This window comes from Ictidomys tridecemlineatus, chromosome 6 (assembly GCF_052094955.1).
Source record: "Ictidomys tridecemlineatus isolate mIctTri1 chromosome 6, mIctTri1.hap1, whole genome shotgun sequence".
Taxonomy (NCBI): domain Eukaryota; kingdom Metazoa; phylum Chordata; class Mammalia; order Rodentia; family Sciuridae; genus Ictidomys; species Ictidomys tridecemlineatus.
The window spans coordinates 18,811,968-18,831,402 of record NC_135482.1 but is presented as its reverse complement, the minus strand read 5'-3'; the positions used below and the strand labels follow the sequence as shown (position 1 = coordinate 18,831,402).

Sequence of the window (19,435 nt, the reverse complement as noted above, 5' to 3'; positions counted from 1 at the left end):
GCATTGTAATGCCAAATGATTCCATGATGATGAAAATATCCTGTTCCAATTAAATGGATTATTTGAAAGTGTGATAATGTACTTCACTTTCTATATTTGCTGTTTCTCTGGAGATGTAAATGGAGGATGAAATGCTTTCATCCCTTCTGGAAGCCATTTTTATATTTCAGGAAACACCATTGGCTCAGGCACACCAGAAGAGACTGGGTGATTTGGCCCCAAACAGCTGGAATTTACAGAATGATTCTAGTTTCAAGAGACATTCAGTTTGTTGTTATCATGTTCACAAACTCAAGAGTTACTTTACCAGCAATTTGCTCTCTCCCTTCCCTGTCTTCTCTGCATGGGGAGTATTAAGGAAGAACTAAGCAAACAAAAGGCCCAGTCAGGCCTCCAGTGACAATTCTCAATGGGCTTATTTTGTATCCAGAAATACTGTGCATATTTGTAGAACCTGGCCTTGTTAATCCATCTCAAATTTTCCCTAAATACTGTGCAAAGCTTCTATTAGCTTTTCTTAATCAATAAGGAAAACATATTGACAAATAAAAATGGCTTCTTTAAAGTCAGACATTAGGGTTTTTTCTGGTGTGGAGGCAACTGCAGTTCATACAATCTGCAGGTTGTATTGAAGCACCAAATTAGAGGCACATTTTGCCCACATAAGTTATGCTGATCTTGGAAGACTTTAAATAAATGATATTTTTCCAGATCTGTTAGACTGACCTCAACCCTTGAACATTTATAAGACAGAAACAGTATTTTTCTGGAATACTTCCAAGAAGAGAACTGGAAAAACCATGGGTAGAGTGTCATCTTAAGTGAACAGGTTCTTAATCTCAACTTTCTCAGTGGACCGTCTCAACTTGAGGTTCCCTTAGAGCATAGACAGTATTAAATGTCTTGTTTTTTTCCCTAGCTTTGTGGGATTCCAGAAAATCTTTCCTATGCTAGTTGAGCATATCATTGATAAATCTTGGTCTTTAAGTTCTTATTGAGACAATCATATACTCTCTTAACATTAATAGCACATCAAGGTATTTATTCTTAAAAATCTTTCCCATTATTATTTTTTCTTACTCCTTAGTGGCAGAATTCTTTCATGAAGAAATGAAAGAGCTGAACATCTGCATGATGTGAAATAATCAAAGTCCATTCTGACTTTGTCACAATTCTGGTTCTCATCATAATAGATAGCTTTGTTCGATTGATGAGAGATTTTTTATTTTAAGCTTCATAACTAACCTCTCTCTTCCTAGGGTTTCTTCTGTATAGATCTTTTCAATGTCATTCTCCTGACTTATTCATTAAACTAAAAAAAAAACCCTATTACTTTTCTAAATAATATATATTACTGAAAAGCTTACAAGTCTCCTGTTGTGTATCCTGAGACATCATCTGTCCAGCCACCAGAATTGCAGCAGGAGGCTGCGGAGGAGAGTTCTGCCTGTCGTGCAGTTGTGCTACCCAGTGCAGAGTTGACAGTGGCGTGGCAGGTGGGATGCTAGTATCATTTTGGTTTTTGAATTTTAATAGCTAGCTATTTATTTTAATGTGCATTAGAAAAAAATAGCAATTGGAAAAACAGCAAAACTTCAAAAACAATTGTTTGAGCATCTCTCCTTTCCTCCCTGATTTCTTCTCTGAGCAGCTACTTCTCCATTTCTGCTTTTCCCTGCAGTCCTCTACACACCAACAACAGATACAACTTCCGTTTTCTGGAACATTTTTCCTACGCAGCCTTTCCACTGCCTGGCTCCAGTCTTGCCCTCACACCCACAACCTTCACATAAGCAGCACATTTTGTCTCTGTCTCAGACTCCCAGCTCTGCTTTGCATCTTCATGGCCTCTGCCAGCTCAGCAAAAGGGACCTTCACAGGTTGCCTTGCTTAGGAAGCAGCAGGAAATTATAGGTAAATTAATTCTTCTCTGCCACAAATAATTAAAATGTCCCTTGGTGGAACAATAAACAACTCTGTGTTTACATTGTGTTAAGATTTAGAAACCACTGGAAGCACTTTCATTTAAATCGAGTTCTTCATAAACAGCTGCAGCACAGAGACAGCAATTCTAATGACTATTTCAACTTCCAGAAATTACTCTGACCTTTTATAAGACACAAAACACAAACCTTAGTTCAAGGTTGCGAAGGGAAAAAAAAAAAAAAGAGAGAGAATCCCAGTGAGCATTCTATGAAACCATGATTGACACTGAGTACATTTTATGAATTACTGGTGACTTCTTCATTAGCTGTGTGTCATAACGTCCAACAGTTATGGAAAACATGTTTAGCACACCGAGCTTTATGTTTTTGAATGAATAGAGACAGGTTGTGTAGTTCATTTTAACACAAGAAAGTTCTTATCTCTTGAGAAGCACAATTAGGAGAATCTTTTATTCATATAAAAGTAAGGACACAATCAAACTTAATCTTTCTTAAAACCTTTGTTCCAGCCTGATTAGTCAGCAAGTATATGCTTACCTTGGTACCCTGGGTCTTTAATATTCTATAACTCAAATTTCATATTAGCCCAGAGAAAGCAATTCATAGCAAAATTGCTGAATAAAACATCATTAAGTCCAAGTGATTTGTTTCCTAGTCTTTCTATTTAAAGGGATTCCCTTTTTCAAGAGATCACATTTCTTAATTCACATTTTGCATTTTCCCCATTTTAAATTCTATGTCTACTCTCAATCCTTTGGTACCCTATTCTGAAGTTGTTATCATTTGTAAGAGGTTTATATTTTCCTTTCTGTAGTCAGTCAAATCATGGATGACTTTTGAATTATTTGAGATGAGTGAGAAGAGGGTGTACTAATGGAACAGATCCCCACCTCCTTTGGAATCATGTGGAACATGAGAAAAGACCCTATCATTATAGCCATTATAAAACAACTACAATTATATAAATCATACCATCTGGATAATAGCTAATTCATTCAACAAATATTTATCACACACCCACTCTGCCAGGCATTGCTCTGAGCACTAGGAACTTAGCCATGAATAAAAAAGACAAAAATCCTTGCCTTGTTGGAACATAAAGCACAAAGTAAGAAAGGAAAGCAGGAGGCATTGAGAGGACCTTGCAATTTTATAAAATCTGGCAAAAGTGTGCCTCTCTTCAGAGGGGGGGGGGTCCTGAGACAGGAAGATGCCAGGTAGGTCCGTAAGACAGTGAAGAGAATATCATTTGTAAGAGGTTTACATTGTGTTAAGATTTAGAAACCATTTAAATCGAGTTCTTATTCTTATATTGAGAATTTATAGCAGCAAGGCAATAGTAGCCAGCTGACCCTGGGGACCTTAACAGTTAATAGGGTAATCTAGTTTTTCTCTAAGGGACTTGGGGAGCTGTCGGAAAGTTTTGAGCACAAGTATGAGAAGATCTGATTTCTGTTTTATTATAGTTACTCTAGCTACCTGGTAAGATCAGACTGTGGGAGGGGTAGAGGTAGCAAGGGCAGAAGCAAAGGCACCAGGAGATTGGTTGCAAAAATGCAAAAAAGAGATGAAGGAGGCTAAGCATGTAGTAGAGAAGGGTACAAAGTGGAGTTGATGGGAATTGCAGGTGGATTGAGAAAGAAGTATAAGAGCCACGCAGTATTCACCAAGCAATCGGAACAAAGGAGTTGCCAGGGATGTGGAAAAGAGTGGGACTCAGTGTAGACTTGTTAACTTTGAAGTGTCCCAGTGGAGATGTGGGGTAGAAGAGTCTGGAATTTGAGAAGAGATCTGAGATATGTTTATCTGGATGAGATTTTATTACTGAGAAGGAGCCATCTATCATTGGGGAGCCAGGAAGAAAAATCCAGAGTGTACGGTGCCTGGAGCAGTGTTTCAGGAGGAAGGAATAATATACTGTACCAAATACTCCTGATGGAATAAGATGGAAACTGAAAGTTAATTGTTGCATTTCATAATGTGGAGGGTTCTGGGTGAGCTGGGAAAGAGAAATTTCAGTGGAAAAGTCAGAGTGAAAGCACCGAGAAAAAGGAGAAACAGAAAATATGCAGAAAACAAAACTGCTCTTTCAAGGAAAGCAAAGGAGAGAAATGAGGTAAGGAGTTGGATCAAGAAAGGGTTCTATTTATTTAAGATTAGAGAAAATAGCTGCATATTTTCATGCTAATAGAAATTACCTACTTGAATAGAAAATTCATGTTGGGGAAGAGCAAGGGGAGAATTTTTGGAACAATGTCCTTGAAGCAGCAGGGGAAAAATGACCACAAGCTCTTCATTATACAGACCTCCTTACCTGTGTCTGTGCCCACAGATGCTACTCTCCCCTGGGCTAAGGATGTCTTCCTGTTGTTCATGCTTCTAGCTAAGGCCCACGTTTATGCACAAGATCCCATCCCCTCAGCCCCACTCCAATACATTATCCCTGGAGAATTAAAGATAGTAAGTTTTAAAAACTAAAATGCATAAAATTAGGCAATTAATCAAAACAATTGTTTTGGTTTTCACAAGTCTTAAGGGACTTTAAAAATATAACTAAAATAACCATGTGTGTGTGTGTATACACTTATATGAACACACACACACATACATCCATACTCATTGTTGGATATCTTGTAATTTTTCCTTAAGATGATGACAGAAATATTATCCTCAATATTTTCACAATGACATTTATTAAGCACTTATTATTATCATCTCTGTTTTACAGATGAGACAATTGAGGCAAAGCAGTAACTTGCTGCATGTGACATAGCAGTAAGAGAGAATAAATACAGGGCCAAAGCCCAGGCCCACTTGCTCTTTACCTTAAATTGTGTTGATTCTTGGTTGCTAGTGGTGCATCTCAAGATTAAGAAGGTTAGGAGGCAACTGAGTAAAATTATGAGAAGGAAAAGGAAATGGGGAGATTGGGGTGAATTATGAAGTTGGGTGCTCCCTAAGCTATAGTTCACATGTACTTTGGCCCCCAATAGTCATGGATTTGAATCTTGGTACTAGCACTTAAGAACTGAGTGGTCTTGGGCAATTTACCAAACTTTCTGAATTTTTGCTTCCATTATTTAATAAGGAGAACAAGATTATTTGCCACTAATTGTTATGAGGATTAAGTGAGCCCATATATGTGAATTTGTAGTAGACTTGAATCTGTTTTTTATTATTTATTTTTACATTAGTTTTTATTTTATTTCATTGTTTTTTCAGGATATTTTTCAGTTATCTTCTATTTATGGCAATTGCTAGTGATTTCTCATGTATGATTGTGATGTAAATGTTTTGATAAAATTATTATTTTTCAAAGCGAATCAATTTAAAGTATAAATGCAATTGAAATTTTGTAGAGGGTATACAAATTTCTAGAACTCACAGAACACCGACCCTAAGTCTGTGATGCCAGCTTCCTTTTCATACTTTTGCATTCTCCCCTCCCCTTGAGTTCAGGTGGGGCCTGTGGCTTGTTTAAACCAATAGGACGTGACATTTGTCATAACAGAGTAATGGAATGTCACTATTATAAGTACACGAAACTCCATCTCAGCAGACCAGAGTCAAAAAGATTCTACCTGAGTGGTTTCAAAGAAAATAATGGTAATGTGAAGGGTCACCTGGCAAGGGAAAGTGAGGCAGCCTCTAGGAGCGGAGTGGCCCTTGGCTGACAGTCAGCAGCAAACAGAGAGAGACCTTAGTCCCACAATTGGAAGGAGGTGAATACTGCCAACAACCAAGGGCTCTTGGAAACAGATCTTTCTTCAATCAAGCCTCTGATGAGAGCACAACCCTGGCCAAGTTCTGAATTGCAGCCTGGTAAAACCCTGAAGCAGAGGACCCAGCTAAGCTCTGCCTGTCTTCTGATCTAGAAAAACTGTGAGATAATTAATGTGTGTCTTGTTGAGCTGATAAAGCTGTGGTAATTTGTCATGGAATAATAGGTAATTAATACAGTGATTTAGGCATTCTGAGTGCGCGGATAGTTTTACCATTACAAGCCATGTGCTCTTGGGAAAGTTAGTTTATCTTCAAAGTGAAGCTAATAATGGATCTATCTCATATGTTTTTATAATTAAATGAGATAATTTTTATCAAGTGCTTATCTCTGTCCTTGTTAGCATTTAGTAAATCTTTATTATCATCCTCATGATTATCAACATAGCAAACTACAATGATTACTTTTAAAGTAATTTTCAAGGCAAACTTTTTAAGGAAATATCTATTTATTTATTTACTTTTACAGTACTGTGGAGCAGGTACCAAAGTCTCCCTCATGCTAGGCAAATGCTCTACCACTGAGCTACATCGCCAACCCTGAAAATTTTCAAACAGTTTACAAACCTTTTAAGATGTAACCATTAGGAATAGCAACCTTGATTGGCATCATTTGGCCATATATGGTATATGCATTAATGAGATTTATAATTATCTTTAATGCTCTTGGACTAGCTCAGAATATATTCACTAATAACTCAGTTGTTTTCAAAGTTCAGACATTTGTCTGCTTCAACAGAATTTGGCTTTGGTTTTATCTGGAATAAAATCACAGATCAACTCAGAGCTAAAACAACTTTCTTGATTGTCCATTCTAGTCTTGCTTTACCCTCCTTCCAGGGAAAATGTCACAAAGATTCTTCCATTTAAAGTACTAGTCTCTGCCTTCATGGGCTTCCTGTCAATTTCTGTTTCTCATCCCTGTTTATGTTCTGCAACCACATCTAGTTTGTTGCTCTCCCAGGATCCACACCTCTAAGGATATGAGGAGAGGGGTACCGTAGACTCCTTCCTTCCTGCATGGTTAAAAACATAATCATGAGTTTCTAGAATAAATCAATGTCAGGACAACCTGAACTACCCAAGTTCCTGTTCTCTAGTGCTTCCTGGTCTCAAAAGAAAGAAATTATGATCTGATTCCACTCAATAATTTTATAGTCCTTATATGTTCCACATATGTATTAGCAAGAATCCCAAGTTGGAGTGAAGAGAAAGGAGAATTAAACACAGTCTAACCAAAGAGTGAAGAAAATAGATTTTCTTCTGAATCTCAAAGCTCTGAAATTCCTTCAGTGTCTTTCAGGGGATTCCAATACTGGGCCACACTTTCAGTGGCTTTTTTGTTAACTAGTATCTGAGGTGGGATTTCCTAAGCAGAAGTCAATCCTGAAGCAAGGACTCTTGCTAAAGGTGTTGACTGGTGGACCAGTCTCAAGAGAGGAGAGGAGAGAAGCAAAAGAGAAAAGCTAAGCCAAGAATGTGGCCTCAGCTCAACATTAATTTCAGCCTGATCCAAGAGGCAAGATGTGGAGCAGGAAGCACACCATAAACCTGGACCATCTTTAAGGTCAGGGTCCCCTTGGCAGTCGGTCATTGATCCAGGTCTATGAAGGTTGTAGGAAGTGGGCGCTGTTACTGTTTGGCTGAAAGTGATTTTCCAACACTTAGGTGGCTCACTTTCTGGACTGGCCCCCTCAGTATCCATTACCATTGGCATTGAGTTAGTAGCAGAGATATGCCAAATCTGCAAGATTCAAGCAGCACACTTTGAGATCCTAGCAATCATAGAAGTCATGGAGGTCTTTGCTAAGAGTGAGGAAAGAAAGAACTAGTGCACATTGGCATTTATTCTGTTTTGATTCACCAACTTGTTTTTCTAAATTTAAGATACTGAATATTAAAGGCAAAGATTTCATGTTGCTGCTGTAATCACTTTGAGGGAAGAGACTCTGTCTTACTAGTTTTTATATTCCAGAGAATTACCCCTATGCTTAGCTTATGGAATTTTGAGTTTGCTACTTGTGAGTAGCTAATAGCCCTGGCTGTGTCTAGGTTACATCCATCAATTCCCTCATATGGTTTCTCTATATTAGCAGTTTAAAAATATTGAGCTGAATAATTCTTTGTTGTAGGGTGTTGTCCTGTGCATTATAGGATATTTAGCAGCATCTCTGGCCTCTATCCAACAGATGCCAGTAATACCTTGTTTTATTCAGCTTTTTCTCCACTGTGACCGAAAGACTTGACAAGAACAATTTTAGAGGAGAAAAGTTTATTTGGCATTCCCAGTTTCAGAGGTCTTAGTCTATAGATGACCAACTCCATTGCTCTGGGCCAAAGATGAGGCAGAGCATCAGAGTAGAAGGGTGTGATGAAGAAAAGTAGCTCAGGACATGGCATCAGGAGGAAAGAGAGAGAGCTCTGCTCACCAGGGACAAAGTATAAACCTGAAAGCCCTGCTCCCAGGACCTGTCTCCTCTAGCCATGCCCTATCTACCTATAGTTAGCACCCAGTTAATCCCCATCAGTGGACTAATACACTGATCAAGGCTCTCATAAACCAATTATTTCTCCTCTAAATTTCCTCACATTGTCTTACACATAGCTTTTGGAAGATAGCTCATATCTAAACCATAACATACCCACTCCAAATTATGACAACCAAAAATTGTGACATGTCCTGGAAGATAGAGGGAGTCATTCCCATTTGGCAATCCCCCAATTAGACCCTTGATCCAACTTCATATAGTCTGTTGCTGTGTCCATGAGGTAGCCAGAGGAATTAAAGGCATCTGTTCTATTCTTTTATTCATGTGGCCCAGCCAACTTCAGGACTGTTAACATCAGACTCTCAAGATAGACAACTTGGATTTACATCTGCTTGCTACTTTACCACTTCCAAATAACTGAGAAAGGTATTTAACTGCTCTATGCACAGTTTCTTCATTTATTAAATGGTAAATAATTCCTATTTCACGGGTCTATTACAAAGATAAAATGAATTAATACATTCTACTGTGCTTAGAAGAGTCTGGCATATATTAAGTGCTCAATAATGGTTGTTTATGGTTTTGGTAAAGAAGAGAGTGGCTTCAATCATTGGTCATCCTGTTTTCTAGTCTCAGGCATTCAACCTTGTCTCTATCACCTCTTGAACTGAGGGTCTCTGGCCTGTGTCTAGGGAAAGCCCAAGAGATCTGGTGTTGCAAAAGCAAGAGATTCTAATGGTGAATCCCAACTCATCACCAGGAATTGGTTTACCTATCACTGCCCTATATTAGTCCGTAGAACCAGGACATTATTCTTAACTATCTGGTTATTAACACAGCTTTAGCAAAATGGTGATGGGTGGAGGAAGTTTTCTCTCCTGTTTTTTCTTTCCTTCCTCCCAGTTTAATTTCTGAGACTTATCATCACCTCAGCTGCTTTTGTTTATTTAAGAAGACAAAGTTTAATCAAACCATTTCTGTTGCCATGTCAAGATGACCAGTACAAAGTTATTTTGAACTAATATATTCAAAGGATTTTTCTAAACCAATGCATATTTCATTTGACCCATTCATATTTCTTCACTCAAGACAGGACAACTTAAAAGAGAAAAAAAAACACATCCCTTGTATGGCACACAGCTGAAGAACGGAAGTCATATTGTGAACTATTGTTACTTCCCACAAGAAGCAGCCTAATCTGAAATATCTTCTCACTGGTCTAAGTTGAACTTTTCTGATATAAAGCACATTTTGCATTATCATCAAATGTGTACCAAATGTCAGCATCATATTATTGTATCTTTGAAAGGAACTGAAGTCGTCTCTTTATGGTGTTATTTTTGTTCCTTTTTTGTCTTTTAACCACATGTTATGTTAAAGTGCTGGTAATTATGCAAAGCATATACTATGAATATGACACTAATTATTCATTGATGACATGGAAAGAATTTGAAACTTTAAAGCAGTCCAGAGAACTATAAGTCCATGGTCTCTTGTAATCCTTACAAGTAGAAAATTTAGGGAAGAAAAAAGAATTGCAAGTTGAAGTTTACCAACCAAACCTGATATACCATTGGTGTGAAAGTGATACTACAGCACTGTCCCCTGAGGCAGGGACCAAGGCTTCTTTCACTTCCAGTGGGGTTTTAGGCATTTTTTTGGTCCCCTTTAGTTATATGTAACATCAGGATTCATTTTTACATAATTATGCAAGCATGGAGTATAATTTGCTCTAATTCAGTCCCCAGTACTTCCCTTCCCCCTCACCTCTCTTCCCTCCTTATTCCCTTCTCTCTACTCATCTTTCTGCTATTGGTTTATAGATTTTTAAATTAGTGCCTTGTGAATGTACATGAAGGTAAGATTCACTATGGTCTATTCATATATGTACATAGGTTAGACTCAGGTGTATTTTAGGAGCAGTCAGTGATATCTGGACTTCATTTCTGGATGGAACCATTCATTCATACATTCATCAAATAGCTAATAGATATTCTTGAGGAAAGAGAATCATTTAATAAATGTCAGATGGGATGAATTGCTGTGGAGAAAAATGCAAGAATACTGTTTCATTTTTTGTTCATGGGGAGTCTTTGTGATAATGGGGAACTAAGCATCCCATTGCATTTCTAAGCGCAACTCTGTAAGGCTGTTGTTGGGATTACTCCATTATATTCGACACTCTTAAGATTATCTTTGCCTTGTGTTTCCCTTACATTGACTGCATGTAGGAAGAATAAATAGAACACCTTGGTCAGGGAAAGGGATATTGAAGGGGAAACTGGCTGAATTTGACTGGGGTCTGGGAGAATTCTTACATTGCACTGAGCTAGGTAGAGATCAAGTATCTGATCAGTGTTGGGGCCTTTAGGGAGGACCACCTTGTTTGTAATCCTTCCCTAATTTGTCCTTTGCCATTCATCAGTTTAGTTTTCACTCTAGGTACTACCTCATCACTTCTGCCTGCCATGTGCCCAAAATTTCTTCTTTGAAATTCTTCCCTAGTGCATATAACTGGTTGGCCCCTCTTTCAGTTGAAATTGTGCAGGAAAACCAGCTACTCTGTGTCTTCCAAGAATGAAGTTTTTAGTGTACAGGTTTACAACCTGCTGGAAAGACTGAGAGTGAAGGTCAGGGAAGCGGCCTCCAGCTACTTCAGATTAAAACACCACAGAATAGGGAAGTGGGGTCTCAGGAGTTGCATGAAGCCTTTGGGAACCCCAAGAGTATCTGATGCAACACTCAGAAACTTACCTGAAGCTGCTTAGGACCTTGCATCTGCCCATACGACTACCTCTGTCTGCCTTCCTAAAGGAAGAAATGACCTCTCCCTTTACACCTTTCAGATCTTACCCGAGCACCTCACCTTGTGGACACTAACCCTAACTCCATGGCGAAGGGGATTTTGTAAAGTATAGTACCAGTTTCTCTTTGTCAAAGCAGAGGAGGCCTCAGAAGGAGATGTCAGAGATGCCAGGCTGACAACAAACAGTATAGGGTACAGCTACAAACCCTTCTTCTAACAGACCCCCTATCCCTTCAGTGACGACTGTGCTAGCCCCATCTCTGTGAAACCCTAATGGTTTCACAATTGTAACACATGCACTCTAACACCTGTATTCAAGATGATGGAGGAGCAACCATTTCTGGTTCTTCATGTGAGCATGACTGGCTCAGATTTCATCTCTAACACTCACACCTTTGTTCTGACACCAACATTAGGTGGTTCTTCATTTAAAGCAGAGCTACATTCATTGAGACCCAAACTTTAATTGGGGAGTTAGTAGCATCACTCTGCATAAAGAAACATCTTGTGTTTTGATGAAGGGAAAGAGGAAAGAAGAAAGGAAAGGCAAGGTGAAAGTTCCTTGCCCTATAACTGCCCACAAAGAAATAAAGAAAGGTTCCCTCCACAGTTCTGGCCCCTGCTGTGTCAGTGTATCAATTTTTATTCAAGGGTTCTTTGAATCTCTGTTATATTCCGGGCCCTTTGCCAGACACTAGGCAATCAAAAATGAATAAGTGTTACAGTTATCTGTAGTTTCATAACAAAAAAAAACTTCACAATTTGGTGGCTTAAAATGACCTTCATTTATTTTGCTCTCAAACCTGCAATTGGGCAAGACTGAATAGGACAGCTTCTTTCTGGGGGTATCAGGTGAAACAGCACCCCTAGCGCCTGGAGGACTCCTATCCAGGTGGCTGACTCCCAGAGCTGGAAGTCAGTGTTGGCTGGCAGTTGAGCACCCAGCCAGGACTGTGGCTGCAGACCTGGTCTCTTCCATTCCTTATGATATGGTGGCTGGGTTCCAAGATGGATGCTCAATTCTATAATCTACCTCCAAAAGCAGTGTCTTCTGCTGTATTCCATTGGTAGAGGCTGGATTAAAGAGAAGGGACATAGATACCACTACTTAATGGGGAGTGGTAAGATTTCTATATGATGTGTGGGATAAGAGATACTGCAGGAGCCATCACTGGAAAATCCAACTGGTCATAATGTACTCCTTGTGCTTGAGGAGCTCACGGATCAGCAATGAAAGCAAACATGAAACAGGAACAGAGTCTGAAAGACTCTAAGATAACTAAGAGACACTAAGATAATTTTATGCTTTTTCCAGAGGTTTCTGGAAGCTTAAAAAAGGTGACATGGGTCTTAAAGGATGAGTAAGTATTTACCTTGCTGGAAGATACAAGGGCATGACATTCCAGATGGCAAACATGAGCAAAGGCACGATGAGCTCTGGATTGAGGCATCCTGGCTCCTGTGTGCATCTCTTCTTCCCAGTTGGAGAGTGAATTCCATGAGGACCCCACGGCTTTGCCCACAATGCCTGGCCCACCTCTTCCTCTTAACTAGCACAGTGTTTATGCTCATTCAGCAATTTCCCCTGCATACAATGCATGACAGATGAAATTGTTCCTCTAACCCTTAGTGACAAGCCTAGCCTGATATGTATATTTTAGTTAATTTCCCCCCAAATGCTCTAGCTTAATATAATTTAGTTTCTTTACAACCAAAATCCATATACTTCTATTTAAATAAAGAGTCATATCATTGGTAGATTTCTTTTGGACCAGGGTTCAACTAAACCACCTGCACCTGCTATCACAATCTTGGTGGTCTTGCAGGAAGATGACAGTTATTGCTGTCTAGAATCCTTTGCTTTTCAGTTCCACCTTCCACTCTTACTCTTTCTATACATGTTGAAATCATAAACAGCTTATAAAGCTTTATAAAAGACCAGGAGTAGAGCAGGCTGAAGAATGAAACTATACTAAACTATGATTTCCTTGACCTTAGCAGGCCAGCAGGAAGGAAAGAAAATTACACATGGGGAGACCTTGTGTCCATTAGTGTTTCAGAAATGCATTATGTTGCCCCTGGGGCTCCTCCTCCTCCTCCTCCTCCTCCTCCTCCTCCTCCTCCTCCTCCTCCTCCTCTAAAGTTTTCTTAGCTCAGCTAGGATATTATTTTGGATTGTATAGCAGTAAATCACTTTGACATTCATTTGAGGCTGTCTTTATTCAGTTTCTCGCAGACCCTAATAAGTGCCTTTGGGTCTTCTGAAAACCAGTTCTTCATTCAGTGACTTATGCAGAGTTCGGAACAGTTATAACAGGATAACCTGTTTAAGGTGGCCTCTGTTGCTTCTGATTGCCAGAAGGGATCTCCCACCCCACAGTTCTCTGTACAAACTCCAACTGGATGAAAAACTGTTAGTCATGATTCTTTATGTCACCTAGTGCCTCACTAGGTGACATAAAGAATTTGGTCTGTATTTGGTTGTATTTGGTCTGTATTTGGTTAGCAAAACAAAGATAAGCAATCAGCAAGTAATTTCTAATCTTAGTTTGTGATTTTCCTTTTTTCCCTTTTTTCATGTATATGTAGTAAGAGTATATCTTAATCTTCCTGTGAAATAAAGTTTCTTAAGGGAAAGAGTTATAACTCCTAAATACTTTGATCTAAGATGGGAATGAAAGTTGATTGGAATGGGCTGAAATATTGTACTAAACGTCATTAAAAGACACACTAACAGCGACAATAAGCCCCTGATTAATTATACCACTCATTTTTTTTAGCCATCATGTCATTTTCTTCATTATTTCTCTGATTCCATTGTCCATCATCATGACCACTCACTCGCAAGCCCCTGAATTCTTTCATTCCTTAATTCCTTAGACTTATTTGCCTGGCAAAGACTTGACTTTGGTTAAGCCCCACCTTCTTTGCCTGCGTCTGAGTGGATGAATGTTGCTGAAGAAAACAGACCATTTGGTTTATTTTAAATCATGACTATAGTCTCAGATGGTACCAAAGAATGGCCAGGCAGCCTCAGAGTTTTGCCTCCATCCTGTATACCTGTTAAGTAACTTCATTGATCCTGGCTTTCCTCCTTCTATGTCTCCCTCCATCACTTTCTTTCTTTCCTAGCTTCTTTCTTTTATTTATTTATTTTTTAATGCCAGTCATTCCGTAAACATACAGTGCCTGGCATGGTGCTAGGTACTTGGAATCCATCAGTGAACAAACCATGAGCTCTGACCTTATGGAGCTCAACTTCTAGTGAGGAGGACAATATAGATAATGAGTAAGTAAGCAACGTGGTGTTGTAGAAGGTGGTAAATGGATGCCAAAGAAGTCAACAGAGAACGGGCAGGGGTGTATGGCATGGAGATTTTAAATAGAGTGTTGGGTGGGGGCTCACTGAAGATGACATGTGACAGCAGCCAGGAGGACCTGAGGGAGTTGGTCTACATTATCCTCTTGCCTCTCAACCCTCTCACCTTTCCTTCTGTGACCCCCCTCCACGGCATACCCCCTATATTATGATAGGAAATAGAAGCACTAAGACAAGATCTTCCATGGCTCTCCACATTCCCCACCTCTCCTGTCCTTACTATGTGTGGAGGGTCTGCCATCATCCCAGGAGCTCTCCTAATATCCACTGAATCCCTTTCTGGCTCACCTTCTCAAGGACTCTGATGCTGCCATTGTCCCTTCTCCCCTGCATCATCACTTTGGCCTCTTAGTCATTACACACTTGCCCCTGAAGCTTGAATCTTAAGAAGAAAACTCCTGCATCCCCATGTTCTCCTATAACGATGACCCCTTTTCTCTTCTCCACCACACACACAAACAAAAAAAAAAAAAAGGAAGAAAGAAATTCTTGAAGATTTGCCTAGTGTTCTATCTCCAATTCCTTTCTCCCTCACCATTCCACAGAAATCACTTTCATATATATCACCTAGGGACAACTTCAGTGTTCCTCCATCCTGTTATCTCACTGGCCTTACCAGCAGCTTTCCTTCACATAGTAGATTGTATCCTCCGTGGAAAAGCCTTCTCTTCTTGGCTTTGGAGACATCTTGTGCTTTCCTAGATGTCTCCCTTCTAGGCCCCTTTCTCTTCTGTTTAACCTCTAAATTTTAGGGAGTCTTAATCTTGGGTCCCCAACTCTAACTCCCTGTGACCTTATTCTTCCAGTGACATGTAAAACTTCTTCACGTGACTCAAGGTTTTGTCATTTTCAGAGGCTTCAGGCAGCAGGATTTACTTGATCTCAGGGTGGCAGGACAGAAACCTGCCTTTGTGGCCAGGAAACATGAATTACATACCAGTCTTCACAGGTGTGCTCACATCTCAGGGCTTGGAGCTTATCATATGGCTCCAGTCTCTGTTGTGGGCCAGGAAGCTTAGACTTCCATGTACCCCAGCGGGGAATACCAGGTGCCAGGAGCATACCAGTGGTCACCACAGCATGGTTTAAATATGTCGAATGGGATGAACTGAATGCATGATGAATATGTGTGTGTGCATTACCATACACACACACACACACACACACACACACACACACACACACACACATACATCACCACAATACGTTTTAAATTATTTATACATACACACACACATTATGCCAATGAGGAACTGATGTGACTTGTGATATAATCTATAAAAGATTTCTCTGTTATAAAAATCATTATGAGCCATATTTCTCAACAGTTTTTTTCATAACTTTTCATTTAAAACACTAGGTAAACTATACCACTATGTGCACTGTAGCATCTTCTAATATTGGTCAGTATTCTACCAAGAGATCAATATAAAAAGCCTAGGAGAGATTTTGGAGCATTTTCCAAGTGCATTAGAAAGTGTTTCCAAAGTTAAATTGCTTCTTCACTAGCAGCAGACACCAAAGTTTCTGTCCTTTCTGGGTCATGCTTATTTCATGGCTGTTAATTGCAGCAGCTTTCTAAGGGCATAAAGACACACGGGTTATTGAATGGATCATAGCTGTGAATAGCCATCAGCAGGTTGATCCTGTGTGATAATGAAAAGCATAGCTATGATGATCGAGTTGTCCCCGAGTTCAAATTAATCTCATACACCATCTTGATGAAATAGGGAAAACGTTGTGATAGTCTGTAACAACTGAAAGGATTTGGGGAGATTAATGGGTCAGAACTGAAATTGCTTGCTTGTGAGAGGACATTTGGAGCTGCCTGGTAGGAGTATCCACAAAGGCAGACTTTTCTCTCCCAGTGGATATTGGACCAACTTCTGTTCATATTCTTCCCATTATTACTAATGTGATAGTTGCTCTGATGAATTGAGAGTTCTCTGAGATCTCTGGATCTTTGCCTTCTTTATATCTCTAGGCTCCAAAATAGTACCTATAGACTAGGCAATGTAGTCCATAGAAGTTAAGATTATCTTTACATTTTTGTTGAGTGACTTTATGAATGGCTATGATGTGAGATAGAGAAAATATTTGCTTTGTATAATAGATCAGTCTTCTATTTTCCTAAGCAAGTGATCTATGACGTAGAGGCTATTCTATGTCAGCGTACTGTGCATCAGATAGAATTCCTCCTCTGGTGACCTTGAGGACAGATGTGACCATTTGACTACTTCTATCTGGTTAACTAGACACAGAAGTTGTATGTATTCTTATAAAGACCTCTGAGCTCTGCCTTCCCTCTGGCAGAGTGCCCTATAAGAATGAACCACTGAGTCACTAAAATGAGCTGACCTGTAATGGATAAGTAGCATGAATAGGAAATCAAGAAATAAACCTTTTTCATAACACCAATCAATAGAAATAATGTAATTAAATTTTTCTAGTAGTCACATATAAAAATTAAAAAGAAACAGATAAAATTAATGTTTAATCCAAAAGATCTAAAATACTATTATTTAAACATGCAATCAATATAGAAATGATTGAGATATTTTATATTCTTTGAGTATGTGTGTGTACTAAATTTTAAAATCTGGCTATATTTTACACAGAGAACACATTTCAGTGTGAATTAGCTGTATTTCAAGTGCTCAATAGCCATATGGGGCTAGTGGCTATCTTATAGAGAGTTAAGATATCATTTTAAGTCACTGATGTTTGGTGATTATTTATTCCTGCAGCATAACAAAATCCAACCTAACTATTACACTAAAAATTGATTTTCCTCAGATACCTAGGATTCAGGGTTCTTTAGGCTTGATGTGGGGGTCACTTGGAGTGATGAAATGTAACCTTAGGCTTGATGTGGGGATCACTAGGGGTGATGAAGTGTAACCAAGAGTGTGCTACATTGTATTCACTTAATGGCAATACAGAGAACCTGTGTTGAAAGTGAAGATGGTGCTTAGTTCCTCAGCACTGGACATCTCCTGATTGAAGCTTAGGGGACAGTTCACTTGAGTTTCTCATAAATTTAACCACGTTGACCTCTGCAGTGTCAAGAAGGTGAACATCTTTCCGTTTTAGCAAGGTAGTCAGTAATGTGAGAAGGCTACACAAAGCCTAGATCCCAAGATGGCTAATTTGGAAAACAGTCAATCTCGATACACGTATGCATAGTAACATCCAGGGTGTTGGGCAGAGCTGTGGGGGAAGTTGTAATGTCTCACAGATAACAGTGGATATATAATTACGGCATTAAATAATTAATACGTGACATGCATTAGTTTTATGTCACTGCAGAAGAGATCACCTCAAACTTAGAATCATCAACATATTTGTGCTCCCCTAGTTTCTTGGGGTCAGAAATCTGGGTTCAGCTCAGCTAGGTTCTTCTGAGGCTACCCTCAAGGTGTCAGCCAGTTTGTTCTCCTTTCCAGAGCTTAAGGTCCTCTCCCACAGTTACGTAGTTCCTGTGGTTGTAGGAGTGGAGGCCCCGTTTTCTTGGCTCTCAGCTGGAGATTCTTCTTGTCTTCTAGCTGCTGCTCAAAACTCCCTGTCCTCACAGGGCCTCTTATAATATGACAGCTTCTTGCTTTCAGACCAGTCGGAGAATCCCTCTGATCTCTGGGCTCTCTTTTAAGGACTCATCTGATCAGTTCAAGGCAATCCAGGATAATCAGTTTTGATGAATTCAGTCAACTGAGTAGTATCCTAATGACAGTAGTGATAACCTTCATATTCATAGATTCCACCCACACCCCAGCACACGGGGCTTATTCAGTATTTCTGTGTGGGGAGGGTTCTCTTAGAAGCCCATGCCTCACAACCTGAGACTTAAAGGAGTGTGAATTTATCTGGAAGAGAACCAGCATGTAAGAAGACTCTGAGACAATTCGGGGCTTGGAAATTTGGAAAGAAGAAGAAAGAAACCAGTGTGTCTGGGGCCCAGAGAGATAGGGAAAATGGCCTGAGATAAGGAGTCTCCAGAGAATGCATTGGCTGTGTTACTAGTTTTCCAGAGAGCCACTGGGAACCAGCTCACAATGCATTTTTAAAGATATCTCTGACATCAATGAGAATACACAGGCAAGGATGCAATGAGAGAGCCCAGCTATGATTGTGTTACAATATTCCAGGAGACAGCTGATGGGGACTTGGAGTTTGGTGGCAGCAGATAGAGAAGTAGGCGGAGTCAAAATAAATGTAAAAAGTAGGATAAATAAGGCTTGGAGATTAATTTGATGTAACGTAAGGAAAAAACAAGTCAAGTAGGACTTTGGCACCTGAGCCTTTGGGTGGAAGATTCTACCATTTCCTGAATTTGAGAGGAGCCTTTGAGAGGAGCCATTGGAAGGAGCAGCTTTGCCAAGAAGTGGATCCATTGGGGACATATTCAGTCTGTACCAGTGAAACAACCAAGGACTTAGGCTATGACAACCTGGAACTTGGAAGAGCAGTCAAGGACAAAGATAAGAATTTTGGGAAACATCGGATTATTATAGGTGACGTCTCAAATCTTTGGGAAGGGATGAGATCGTCCAGGGAGAACAAGTAAAATGATATTAGAGCCTGGTCCTTGGGGAGGCCATTTCATAGATCTATTTCTAGTGACTGATGCTAATATCATCTTAAAGGTATAAATATTATGACCACTTAGGACAGTACAATACTTCAGAGGCTTCTCACCACCACAACACATTAGGGGTGTGTGTGTGTGTGTGTGTGTGTGTGTGTGTGTGTGTGTGTGTATGTAGGTGTGTGTGTGTGTGTGTGTGTGTGTGACACAGAGGGGGGAGAAGGGGGGAGAGAGTGCTACAGAGAGAAAATTGGAAGATTGCTTGGAATCAGCTACAGAGGTTTTTTTTTTTTTTTATAACAAACTCTGATGTATCTCTAAGAGAATCAAGAATAACAGAAAAGAAAAGGAAAGGGAAAATAAAGCCTTTTGGGAAACATATGTCTTCATTTTTCAAAGAAAACTGAAGCTCAGAAAAGTGCAAGTCATTTGCCCAGTGACACACAGCTG

At 39.6% G+C, this 19,435-nt stretch overlaps 1 protein-coding gene across 5 annotated transcripts in view; it reads left to right on the top strand.

The window, feature by feature from the left end:
- Ano4 (anoctamin 4) overlaps nt 1–19,435 on the top strand; it is a 384,018-nt gene that overhangs the window by 227,037 nt on the left and 137,546 nt on the right. The gene's annotated exons all lie outside the window — the stretch shown is intronic.